The following is a 13,552-nucleotide window of genomic DNA, read 5'->3' on the forward strand; positions in this document are numbered from 1 at the left end:
ATAATGGTACAACCGATGCCAAACGGAATATTCTCGCTGGTAACCTTTTACGCCTCATTTTCAAAACAAGTCGCAGCTTTTTCTTATCAGATTGATTGTTTTTTTCAATACTGGTATATAATTACATAGAATTTTTATCAGATAGTTCAGTTTTATATCTAATGCCTTTTTCGGTAATTAAAACAATTAGGATGCAATCACAGCGCTTACCTGAAGCCGAAAATATAGAAGAAAAGGTAAAGTCAAGGGTTAAATTCATCCATTCTAATGAGAATGCATTAGCGAAGTAAAGCACTACAGTTTTGCATAATTTCTGAGTAAACTATTCGTACGAATTGAAATATTTCTTGCATTTAAACATGTGTTCCAAATTAAGATTTAACTTGAAATTAATGTAGATAATTACTGAGAGCATAAGATTTTTGTAGAGTAGTTTACGTGAGATGAGATCGCTTGGGGTCACGTGATATGAACCGGCGAATCAGGATGTTGAACCATGAAAGCATAGTAAATTCTTAATGTCTTTTTAAAAATTTATTGTCTTTATTTATTGTCTTTTTATAAAATTTTAAGCGATATTAAGATGTTTATGTCTTCTTTTTTTAAAAGAATTCTTAGAACTACCATTTTTTTAAATATTTTTTATGTGTATACTCTATGTTGTCGCCAATAAAGTCTGCTTGGCGAGATTTGCGCCGGCGAAACGGAAGAGTACCCAGATTTTTATCTCCAGCGCTCGAAACTGTTGCCACTCGGAAAAAAATTGCAGAAATTAGCGTTTTCAGAGTTTTTAATTAATATCTCGACTGATTTAAAGTCGTTCGAAGATGAGAATAGTCGAAATGGCTTTCCGAGTTTTGAATTTCGTGGGTACATTTCTCGAAACTGAACTTCCCTCCCGTTCTGGAGGAGATGATGTTTGAAACAGGCAAACAGACAGAAGAGCACAGTTTTTAATAGTGCAGATGATAAATTGTTATTAACAAAAAATTAATAAAAATAGCTGTATTTAAAACATAAAGAATGCGTTTGCGAGACGCCTTCATCTTTTCTTTTCATAGCTTCGTAATCGCACTTTTACATCCGTTGACTCAAGGCTGTCTTGTATTTGCTTTCTGCTGGAATGAATTGTACATTACATTCAGTTAAGACAAACCCTCCATTATACAATGCATGGCCTTAAAAGAGCTAAATCTCTTTCTTCCTTAAGATGGATAGTGTGTTGATTTAATTATCTAACAGAAGAATGCTATTTGATTCTTTTTACGATAGCTACAAAAGCAGCAAAAAGGTGTTTGGTAGTCAATGCGTCAAGACACAAAGGAAACAAAAGATCTCTGATTGAACCATTCTTTTCAGCTTAGATAACTTTTTCCTAGCTATAAGGGTATCTGAACTTCGAGAACACGTACAATGAAAGAATGCTAGAGTTTACAAAAGGAATTATATTGTCCTGGGATGCAGAACTTAACATGTTTCTCCAGAATGAGGAACAAGTATAATTAACATTTGTATATTGACTGACTTTCTGATCCTTAAGATTGTTTCTCTTCCCTTCTAGTCTAAGGAAAATACACAGAATAAATAAACAAAGCCTTTTATGACATCGTTTAGAACAGGACAAGTATTATGGGTATTTGACAATGTATAAGTGATAAAAGAAATTTTTTAATAAATAATGCAATTATGAATGTGAAATTGTAATCTGAAGACTTCAGATTGTAGATTATCCACTAATTTATTAAATTTTAGAAAAGTTAAAAATATACAAAAATTGCAATCCGATTTTGGTATGTACATTGCGAAGAAAAAAAGAATGGGACATTTCTGCATCTCCCGTTCTACTGGGCCGACTGACGAAATTCAAACTGCGTTTTCGCGACGTAGGATATATATTAGATTTATATATAGCATTGTTCTAATACAGGTATTTTGAAACAAAATTGAACTTTTTCTGAAATGACATGCCAATGCTTGTTCCATATTTCGATTCTTCGACTCAAATTATGCTTAAATATTAAATTTTGTAAAATTTGGTGCGACATTAATGAAGAAATTCAAAAATTTACCTTGGTGCATTTTTTTCAGTTTGTTCCAAGAAAATTCACTTGGGGAACATTTTACTTTATAGCAACCTCTCCTTTCTTTAATTATAAAAGAGCGGATCACCGTTTAGACTTTCAAATAATTTTAACAGAGTGCGTAATTGTTAATTATCCTAACTTGAAACAAAAATTTGTCAACAGCAGCTATTTATTTAAAATGCTGACATTAACGAAACATTTTTGACATTCAAATGACGTCACATACAATTGCTTGCTTTCTTTAGCTTCAGAATATGACCTTTTAGAATAATCATAATATGCTGAATCTTTGCCAATGCTATATTTATTTCATATTTTGTCAAACTTACAAATTTTTTTTAACAAACGATTTAAAAGCGCGCAGTGGCAACACGTTCGAATTGAAGCGTTTTTATCTCCAGCTTGCGAGACTGTTGCCACTCGGAAAAATGAGCTCGAAAATTAGCATTTTTTCAATTTTTAATGAATATCTCTGACTGGCGTATATTTGATTGCATAATAATTTCGGAAAGCAAAATTAACCACGTAAGATTTGAAAAGATTTGAGAGAAGACAGTTCTGTTGCAAAGGAAAATGTATGTTAAATTTCGATGAGCGACAAACGATATAGACAAAAGTAATTACAGAAAATGGGAAGAAATATTAACAAAATTTCTAATTCTATCCGGAAACACTTCAGAAGATTTTGGGTAAAAAATTCCAATCAACTTAATTGAGATATTTGGGAGTATCTGTTACTTATCCGTAACTGTCAAATAAAATACTTTAAGCCATTCATTTCAAAGTAAAACAACCTTTGAAAATCTGAAAAGTAAAATACTTCAATTAAAGTGCATTGTTTAATAAGAGCGGAATTAAGTGCGGAAGTATTTAATATGCATAACAGAATTCTTTTAAAAATACCAAAGACCTCGTAAAGTTCTTGAAAATTCCTTCAATTAATACTTGCGACTAGTTAAAGAGACAAGACAATTTTCTAGAGGTTATCTTGAGATTTCAAATATATGAGAAGGAAATAATATATCATATTACCTTATAACTCATTTTAAGAAGAGTATCAAACAAATACTAAAATTAGCATTTTAAATGAAAAGCTTTATATTTTTGCGGAACATGAAATTTGAAAATAATGTACTGTAGGAGATAAGAAAACAGTTATATAAAATATCATTCAAAAGCAAAACTATGACTTGTAGTTTCAATTAAAATGAAATGCGCAGTCTCAATTAAAATGAAATGCGTATACAGTGTCTCAGAAAAGTGATGGGACACTTTGCCTTACGAAAGGAAACTGTAGTAAAATAAATTAAAAAAACATGTAAAAATTTTTTGTGGGTGTGTTTCATACTTAAATTTGATAACAATTATTACATAACATACATTTTATCAAAATATTAAAACAGTAATTTAATAAAAATACAATTGTTTAGAACGGAGCAAAAAATAGCTCACATAAGTGATGGGACACTTACTTTTCCATCAAATATTTATCCAAAAATTTTACTTCTTAAAATGTTTTAATATTTTGTTGGATTTCCTTTTACTTTTAAAACGTGATTTAATCTTCTTGGGATGGATTCGACTAATTTTTTTGTGTTTTCTGGAGTGATTTTAACCCATTCTTCTTGAAGCAGTGATTTTAATTGTTGTTTTGAAGAAAAGGTGTGTTTGCGAATTCTTGATTCCAATTCTTGCCAAGTATTCTCTATGGGATTTAAGTCTGGAGATTGCGGTGGTGTTTTTATTATTTCAGGATAGTTATACAGCAGCCAGAGTCTAACGTTCAAAGCAATGTGCTTGGGGTCATTGTCCTGGTAGAATTTAAAACCGTTATGAAGGATCAATTTTCGTGCTGAAGATTTCAAATTTTGATAATGTTAATATACTTGTACAGATCCATTATACTGTTAATAAAAACAAGATTACCAACTCCAGCGGACGACATACACCCCCATACCACAACTCCTCCTCCACCATGTTTTACTGTTGGCACCAAGTTCTGTTTGCGAAATTCTTTCCTGGGTTTTTTCTACACCAAGATTCTACAGTCAGAACCAAATATATTAAATTTACTCTAATCAGCAAATATAACTTCATTCCAGTAATCAGAGTTCTTATTTATGTTGGATTTTGCGAAAGCCAGTCTGAGTTTTCTATTCTTTTCACTTACGAAGAATTTTTTCCTGGCTGCTCTACAGTGATATCCAGCAGATCGAATTACTCTTCTAATAGTCTCTGGATTAACAATTACTCCATATAATGCTTGTAAATCAGCAGCAACTTTAGGAACACTCATTCTTGGATTTTTTTAAAAATATTTTGAACAATAATTCGCTTTATTCCATCGAATAGCTTTGATGGTCGGCCAGGTCTTCTTTTATTCTGAATCATATTATTCTTTTTATATCGTTTAATGATATTGAAAACTGTTGAATGACTCATGTTAACTGTTTCAGCAGTTTCTATAATAGATTTTCTACGTTCAATATGCAAATTAAAAATTAATTTTCGAATTTCAGGCAAAGTTTCTTTTCGGTTAGCATTCATGGCTGCACAGAACTAAAAAACACAAAAATTCCAAAACAAACTGGAGAGAAAGACTGCACCCGATTTTATAAATTATTGCCAATTGCTTTTGGGTAAGAATAAAAACTCAAAAAAATATTTTTATTGTAGTACGTAGTAGTATCTAATGGTGTCCCATCACTAATGTGAACCATTTTTTGCTCCTTTTCAAACAATTGTATTTTTATTAAATTACTATTTTAATATTTTGAGGAAATGTATGTTATGTAATAATTGTTACTAAATTTAAGTATGAAACACACCAACAAAAAATTTTTACATTTTTTTAAAATTTATTTTATTACAGTTTCTTTTTGTAAAGCACAAGTGTCCCATCACTTTTGTGAGACACTGTATTTCTTCTATTCAACTTATATAAACAAAGTAACTTATTTTTTTTCTTTCATCTCGATGTATGAATTCCTATATAATGTATATTTACCTTTCCTTTATTATTCGTCGTAGAATTTTTTGTACCATTGTTTCAAATTCTAAACTTGTTTTTTGGCTGCTTCAGAATGTGTCATTCAAATTATTAATCAAAATATTAGCTTAATTATGTAATTTAATAGTTATTTGCTCAATAGGCGTCAGCCCAGAAAGGCCGAATTTTGCGGCCTTTCGCAAAATTCAAAACCGCATTCACTTTTCAAACAGTTGCCACCAAATATTAAAGTCATGTATTATATTTTTTTAAAAAAACTAAATAATAAAGAATATGCATGAATGTTTCTCTCATTGTGAAGAAACAACGGTACTTAGAGCCTTAAAATTTTGAATAACGTAGTCCTTAACCGAACATGGCCCCACTGTACGGAAGAAAATATTTTTATCTTCAGCACGAGAGACTGTGTATCGGAAATTATAAAGATTTGTTATTTTGCTGCATTTAAATATTTTATGATATTGCTGTTAAGTTGAATGTTCTGTGTTTTAGGTGTGAAGAACATAATACTTAATCATCAAAAATGGCAGACAAAACGTTAAAACAAAACCTTTTGGGCGTAATATAGTAAAATCTAAAAGCTTTCAGAAATTCTTTTCATAAAATCTTTTTTTTATTTAAAATATTATTTGAATACAGTAATAATATTGATTAGAATGAATTACATTATTATATTGTATGAGAAAATTTTCAAATAACCAACTAAATTGCATTCTAATTAGTTTTGATTAAACACTCAATTAATTAACTAACATTCGAATAGATATTATGTGAGATTGTCTTCAGAATTCAGTTGCCCAATGGTTTTTTTGCTTGTACGCATGCCATCGGGACGCATAATTCTTAAGTGCACATCGGTATCGCAGCTGAAGGAGGGACTTACAGTACCAAAAGACTTCTGCTGTTTTCGTTACGATGAATATTTGAAAGCTATTGTTAACATATTATTTCGCAATATTGAGGATGTATCTGCATTTCTTTCGTATTCTTTGAACCAGTTATTAAAATCTTCACAATAATTTATTTTTATTTAAATTCGCATTGAAAATTTCACAAAGAATTTAAGATTTTTTAATAACTTTATAGAGCAAATTAGACGGTAAAGCATTTTCAACCATCTTACTTTAAGTGCGATGAAAGTCAAAACCCGGCATCAAAAGATAGAGAGATAGGCAAAGGTCACTTGTTATAACAGAAAGTACTACTGGGAGTAAAATGGTTTTCGTTCTACAAAAATCCCTCCCTCAGTTGCCATACCAATGTGCACTTCCGAAACATGCAAGCGGGACTTGAGTTCTAGTTCTGAAGCATGCGTTTTGTAATTTTTCATCTTCAGAGCTATATTAATAGCAGTGTGTCTTGCTAAACAACTATGTATTCAAGGCTCAAAGTATCAAATGACCTCAATCAGCTTTCCATTCCTCAGTTTGTGCCGCTGTCTGGAAGCGCCATCTTACAGTGAGGATGGTAACTACACTTCCCAGCGTCCAAGACCTTGCAACGGCATGAGACCTTGGGAATCGAAACGATGTTTGCTGTGTAGAAATCTGTTACGTAGGAAAAAGAAAAATTTTACTTTTTACATTTAACTATCTTTTAAGCTGAGTACTTGGTGCCGCGACAAAAAAAAAAAAAAAAAAAAAAAAAAAAATCTAGTTCTTACTAAACAAAGATCAATGGAATAAACAATCGTATATCATATCTTATCTCAATCGTATAGTGGTATTGGTTTAGTACAATAGGTCGCGTTGTGAAGCCCACTAGGGAAAATCAATAACGCCATTTCAATAAAACTCCATGTTTCTTAAAAGCCTCCCGGCTCAAACAAATGGAGGGACATGACAGACCACAGTCATTACACACAAGATAAATATACAAATGCAATTAAATTTTAAACACACATTTATTAAATTCTAGAATATTATTATATTACTAAATAATGGATAACTGATTAGTAATCCTACCTTACTCAAATCAAAGAAAAGTAACATATAATGTCACACGCAATTACAGCATACAAAAATTAATATACCTTAAGATGAAAAATAACACATATCTCATGCCAAAATTAACATACTCATATTAATTTGTGAGTTTACCATTTTTGACATTCAATAGCTCACTAATTGAGCTGGTAAAACAAATCTTTAAACCTTCCTTTACAGACTTTAAATTAATTGGTCATTAGTCAAAATATTCTAATCATTTAGTAGTTTACATATATAAAATAAATAATTTTCGTTTAAGTAATTTAAAAAGATAGAGAGGTAGGCAAATTTAAAAGTAGAATCTTGTCTTTACTTTCTTTTTCAGGTTATTATTTTTATTTTGACTGCCTAGTGGGCACAGTCTGTAAGCGTCAAGAGGACGCCATTGTAATTTATTACGTTGAATAAAAAGGGACTTAAACCCTTTATAAGACTCTGTGGTTTATACAAGCTTTCACAGTCACCTCTTGGTTGCGTGCAAGTTAGAGGCGCGCAACGCTATAATTGAGAGACAATTTCCGAACGGAAAGATCTTTAGTGTCCAATCTTTTTTTGTCAAAACACTTTCGGAAGCGTCCATTGATCTCAGGAACAAGGGGGGTGGGCATGATACCTCCTTCTGGAACAAATCTGTATCTCATGACAAATTTCTTCAACTTGAATATCTCAAACATGACTATTCAAGTTCTCCAAAATACACGATGAAGCGGCGAAACTAAATTTGTCGTAGAGCACTTTTGGCACAAAATTCTTAGCAGTAACCAATCCCTCCTGTCTATGACGAACAATTCTAACTGGAAAGCCTCTAACATGACAATTCAAAAATCACAAAATACACGATGAAACGGTAAAATCAAATTTTGCGTAGAGCACTTTCTCCGTTCGAACAATTTCTCATCAGCGGGAAAGCGGCGAGAAACCTCGCCTCAAACCGAGGCGCAAGCCCCCCGCAGGAGGTCAAGCCCAACCGCACCTTTTCTTTTACTGCCTTACATCTTCGCAACTCAAATGTCTCCAAATCCGACGCAATAGCCGGCGCTCGCGAGAGCAAGACCCGTAAGGGGTCAAGCCTCCACTCTTTTCTCCTCTTACTCTTAGCTTGAAAATCAAAATCAGAATGCATCCTAGCCTGGTACAAGCACCCAGGAAATCTCGGTTTACCTCACCAAGAAACGCCTCAAAATCACCATTGGCTCAAACAACACTAAAATTAAAAATTTAACCAATCTTAAGGAAACTTGGACTCCCTCTAACCAACTAGAAAAAAGGTAATAAATAGCCTCTAAAATTCTCAGAAATTCAAAACTTTTTAACAAGATGATAGACCTTTCCTTTCCCACTTCACAGAAAAATGTTTCCAACCTATAACTCTGTCAAAATATCGTCGCCTCTTAGAACTAATCGCCTCTGAACGAACAAAACACGTGTTTTCAACCCCCGCGTAAAGAGGAAAATGCAGCTGGGCAGTTTGACCTCTAACCTCCAAAGAAGCCGACTCGTGAGAAATGGAAATACACCCGTATCCTTTTAACTGTAACACATATTCTGCCGAACTTAAAGGAGCTTTGCCGTAAGGTTTAACAATATCAAATATTATACATTAATTTTAAATAAGCTCATTACAAATTCATTAAACACAGTAAAATAATACGCAATAATTATACACAACAAAAAAATACATAAGAAGTTTCCATAACAAATCGCATATTGTTGTTGCTTTTGTTACTTTTGCTTATTTGTCTGATAGTAATATCAGCCCAAGTCCATGAAATTCCTCGTGACAAGGACTGCAAGATACGCCTGTCGTTGGCAACAGTCTGGAGTACCTTACAGGTGACAGTGCGATTCAGCTGAGTTCTCACTTCCGCCCCCAATTTTGATGGAGAGCATTAAATGGAGGTAGGAAAGGGAGGAGGGGCCATTCCGTGCTAGAAGTGAAGCACTGCTTTGAAGCTTGGGTCACCAGACGGGGTGTTCTTTGTTTACATTCAGAAGCTCGCTTGACAAGATTCTGATAGTATTTCGACACACGACAGTTCCATAGAAATCGAAAAAAGGACACTCTCGCATGAAAGAAACATTCATAGTGTAATGGATAATAGCAATTTGTATAGTTTACTGACATTTACGCAAAAATCACATCTTGGTTATTTCTCGATAACTAACAACAGCGATTTTGATTATGAATTTGTTTTATAAAATTCTAAGCTGTTGCACTACAAAAATATAGATTTTAAGAAAATTGCTAAAAGAGATCTGCCAAAATTTATTTTCTAGAAGATTTGAAAAGTTTGAAACTTGATGGCTAAATGTAAATATAAAATTATGTCTGTTAAAATATTTGTAATTAGGCACATAGGTCAAATTAAGTTTTTATTAAATAGAGTAACGCATGCAAGGGCTATCTGCCTAAAGAGAGAGATGCCATCGTGGAGGAATTTTGAAGAAAAACTGACCTTCGAGTGGGTATTAAAAATAATACTTATAATTTTCATTCAAATTATATTCATATATATTTTTTATGTAAAACTTTCGGGTGTATGCTAAATTAGTGTAAATTATTTTACACGAAAAATATAGTGAATGCTCAAAAATTAAAGATTTGCACATGCCGGAAATGAAAAATAGGAAATATGTATGGGTATTTATGTATGTGCTTGCAAAAAGCATGTATCTGCCTTTGACAAAATACTTAAATATTCATTAAATTATTTTTAAATGTATTTGAAATGAAGAATGTATTCACTCATAAACAACTGTGAAAGTACAGAGAAGAAATTTAATTATTAAATGTATCTAATTTATAATGATTATAAATGTTATCTAAATATATAATAACCTTAATATTGAATTGTAAACATAAATTGAAATCCTGTTGACAAATACGTTATAAAACTATTTAAGCAAGAATTGTTCGTATTGGAAATCAATCTGTTAAAAGGTATTGTAAAGCAAATGCTATGAGATGCGCACTTAAGAACGTAATAAAGAGTTTTGGAATATGTATTGTTGAAATGAAGGGTTAAAAAAAAATCTGATAAGTATAATTAAAAGAATTATTCTCCTTACATTTTATAATAACTCAGTTACAAGTTTTAAATAATACTTTAAAAAAAAAAAACTTATTTTATTCCCTTTCAGAAATGTTCAGAGAAAGTCAAGTACTATTTAATACCTATTTAATTATATAAGAATTAGCGAAATACTTATTTAAAGTATTTCGCTAATTCCTAATAATTCTCTAATTTAAAATGAACCGAATAGAGCATTAATTATAAATTGACTTACATTTTTCGATTTAAAAGATGCCTCAGAAGCCAAAAAATCATGTCATATTTAAGAAAGTATTTTAGGAAGAAGCTCAATAAATAGAAAAGAAATAATGCATAATTTTAATATTAATAATATAATAAACTTTGATCTTAATTTTTGTACCTTAACCGAATAAAATCGAATTACCTTAATTTTTTTTTTCTAACGTAATTAACGAAAACTTGTGAAAATATTTCATTCAAATTAAACCATTCTGAGAAAACTGTCCTGTGAAAAGTATAGCATTTAATTCCGTTCAGAATGAAATGTTGTTTAAAAATATGTTGTTTTCACATACTTAGGACTCTGAAATGTTGTAGAAAAAGAAAATATATACATGTATATGTATATTTACGACGTAATTACAAAATATTTACACCCGAACGCATCAAATCCCATAGAACTCAATGGTAAATGACCCAATGTTTTGGTCACCACGTAGGGATCGCCGGTGCTTCAGAGCAGGGTACGGATAAACTTGTTTAGGGCGACTCCATCTTACTTCCTACCTCCATGGAGCATTCCGGGGGAACTGCTCCGAAGGTCTTCTGCAACTCTTCCCTTCCACCAAACCACACGAGAGGGCTTTCGCTCGCCACGTATATATATGCGACATGCGACGGAGGACGTGGGCACCATCCCTCTACTAATACGGTTAATCGGTATAGCGCCACGTCCACCTTTATCTAGATAATCATACGTGTTCATTGTGCTAATATACTAATATATAAACATACATACAAATTTGGTACTTCATACAGTGGCGTTAAAGCTAATTAATGTTAGACACTGGATAATACATTGCCATGTTACAACGTGTATGCAAAAGCATGGATACGATAGCATATATGCATAACGTGTGTACTCATATGTTGAGTACACTATGACCCTTTGAAGCATTACTACACAGTACTAATCTAGGGTCTAACTTTTAATTCACTGTACTAATTACTTATTCCAGCATAACATTGCGCCACGTATATATAGTGCGGCCGAGCCGCACCAACACCATGCTTTTACAAACATCTCCAGGTTTCGAAACCGGGCCCTTCGGCACTGCAGTCATCGATGCCAACTACTATACTGTTTGGGCGGCAGATATCGCATATTCTACTTTTAAGTCAAAAATGCAGTCATGGCTTCGAGTCTAAAATGTCGACTTTTCCCTTGTGGACGCTGGTTGCCCGTTGAATCACAAAATAGCTAATGGTAAGCAAAACAATATTAAACACGTTTAGAAAATAACGTAACTAAAGACCAAAGCTGCTAGAAATCTGTTCGTAAGAAAATATAATCACTATGGTTTACGTAGGCAAGAAGGTTTACTTACAAAAGCTTAAAATGCCTGTTATTTCTTTACGGCGGCGTCAAAAATAAAACATTTTAAAACATTTATTTTCAAACAAAGTATTTATTTTATATTGCGAGAAATTCAGTTCACGATAACAAATAACTTATTTAATAAATATGGACTAAAATAAACAAGCACTAATAAGGAAAAAAAAATGTCTTTTGTAAAACATATAACAAGATGTAGCAAAATCATTTCCTCTAAGTCTTCGTGATTCGCTCAGCACTGCAGATACTGTCTAGATAGCAACAAATGTTTAGTGAATTGCTTAAAATCCCAGATATCTAGACGAAAAAAGTACTGGAACTTTATAATGTGTATTCTTAATGAATATATCGAAAATACTGGAGTTCAATTTTCATATAAAGCAGTAGTTTCTTTCTTTACGAAGCATAGTATTTAAAACCAATGAAATGCTATAGTGATAGGCAAAAATTTTTAAATGAGACACAATAATATAAAGAGATTTCATTCAAAAGAAAAAATATGCTTGATATTTCCAACATCCTTGCATTAAGATAATCTTAGTTTTCGTCTTTAATGGATTCTTATAAAAGTCTGTTTGTGTCTTCTTTGTATTAATTCGCTTGGAGAATTTTCTTTTCATTCTTATTAAATGCAGACTAAAATTCTAATGCTTTGAAATTCAAGAAATGATCTATAATTTCCTACACTGTCTTTATTAAGCTGCAGTTTATTGGAAACTACTATTTAATGCAATATTAATGGAATTGCATTAAATTACTACACATTGTGAGCTAGCATTCAAGTACGTAACTACGTACGTATAGCTTAGAAATAGTATTGCAGGCCGCCCAACACGCATAGTGGTTAGCGGCGCTGACTGCCGCACCAAAGGGCGCGGTCTCGAGTCCGAAGAAGGCATAGATGTACGTAAATTTATTGTTTATGTGGGACATGGGGTACTCTAAATATGCGGCGAGCCCAAAGTCCTGTCGAGAATTTGGTGGTAGGGAAAGAGAGGTGGGAGACCCTCGGAGCCGTCTCCCCGGAGTGCTCTCCATCAATATTGTGGGCGAAACTGAACAAAGTCGCACTGTCTTCTGTATGGTGCTCAAAGCTCTTGCCAATTGCAGGTGCAATCTTGCATTCCTTGCCTCGATGAATTTCGTGGGCTTGCGCTAATGTTACTATCAAACAAGTGAGATAAGTCACAAAGACAACAGCAGTATTACAGAGGTTGCATGCCCATCCACATGCAATTAGATCTTGGATTTCATACTGGATTTCTGTCGGAAGTCACACTTTGCAATGATTCATTTCGGGTGCCAGAGAATAAAACTACTAAATACTGCTATAGTTATCCGAGAGAACAAGACATCGGGGTGATTAGTGTTCAGAATAAACTGACAAAATGGAATTAAAGTGGATGGAAAAAAAAAAAAAAAGAAACTGAATAAGGTAAGTGATAAGTGACGGAGGACGTGGGCACTGTCCCTTTACCTTAATGGTTAATCAGTACAGCACCACTACCGCTATTATCCAGGGCCGCCGATGCGGTTCGTTGCCGTCTAACTTCCCGGGTGTTTGTTAATAACTGAATAAGGTAATTGGAAAATAACTTTGAATGATTTTAAAATTTTCATGTGCTAGTAAATTGAAAAGTACCACCCAAACAGGAAAATGGTTAGTGGTCCTTATTGCCGGAGATGGCATGGATGTAAATTGTCTATCACTTCATAGGAGGAAATTGTGGTCTACCTGTTCGGCGCCTCCTTCATAACAAAATAACCACCCCTTCCTCCCTTAGTAGTGGCCAACATCAATAACGGCTAATGCCTGTCAT

This window comes from Stegodyphus dumicola, chromosome 7 (genome assembly GCF_044657685.1).
Source record: "Stegodyphus dumicola isolate Sdum_Otavi_A_Nest chromosome 7, ASM4465768v1".
Taxonomy (NCBI): Eukaryota; Metazoa; Arthropoda; class Arachnida; order Araneae; family Eresidae; genus Stegodyphus; species Stegodyphus dumicola.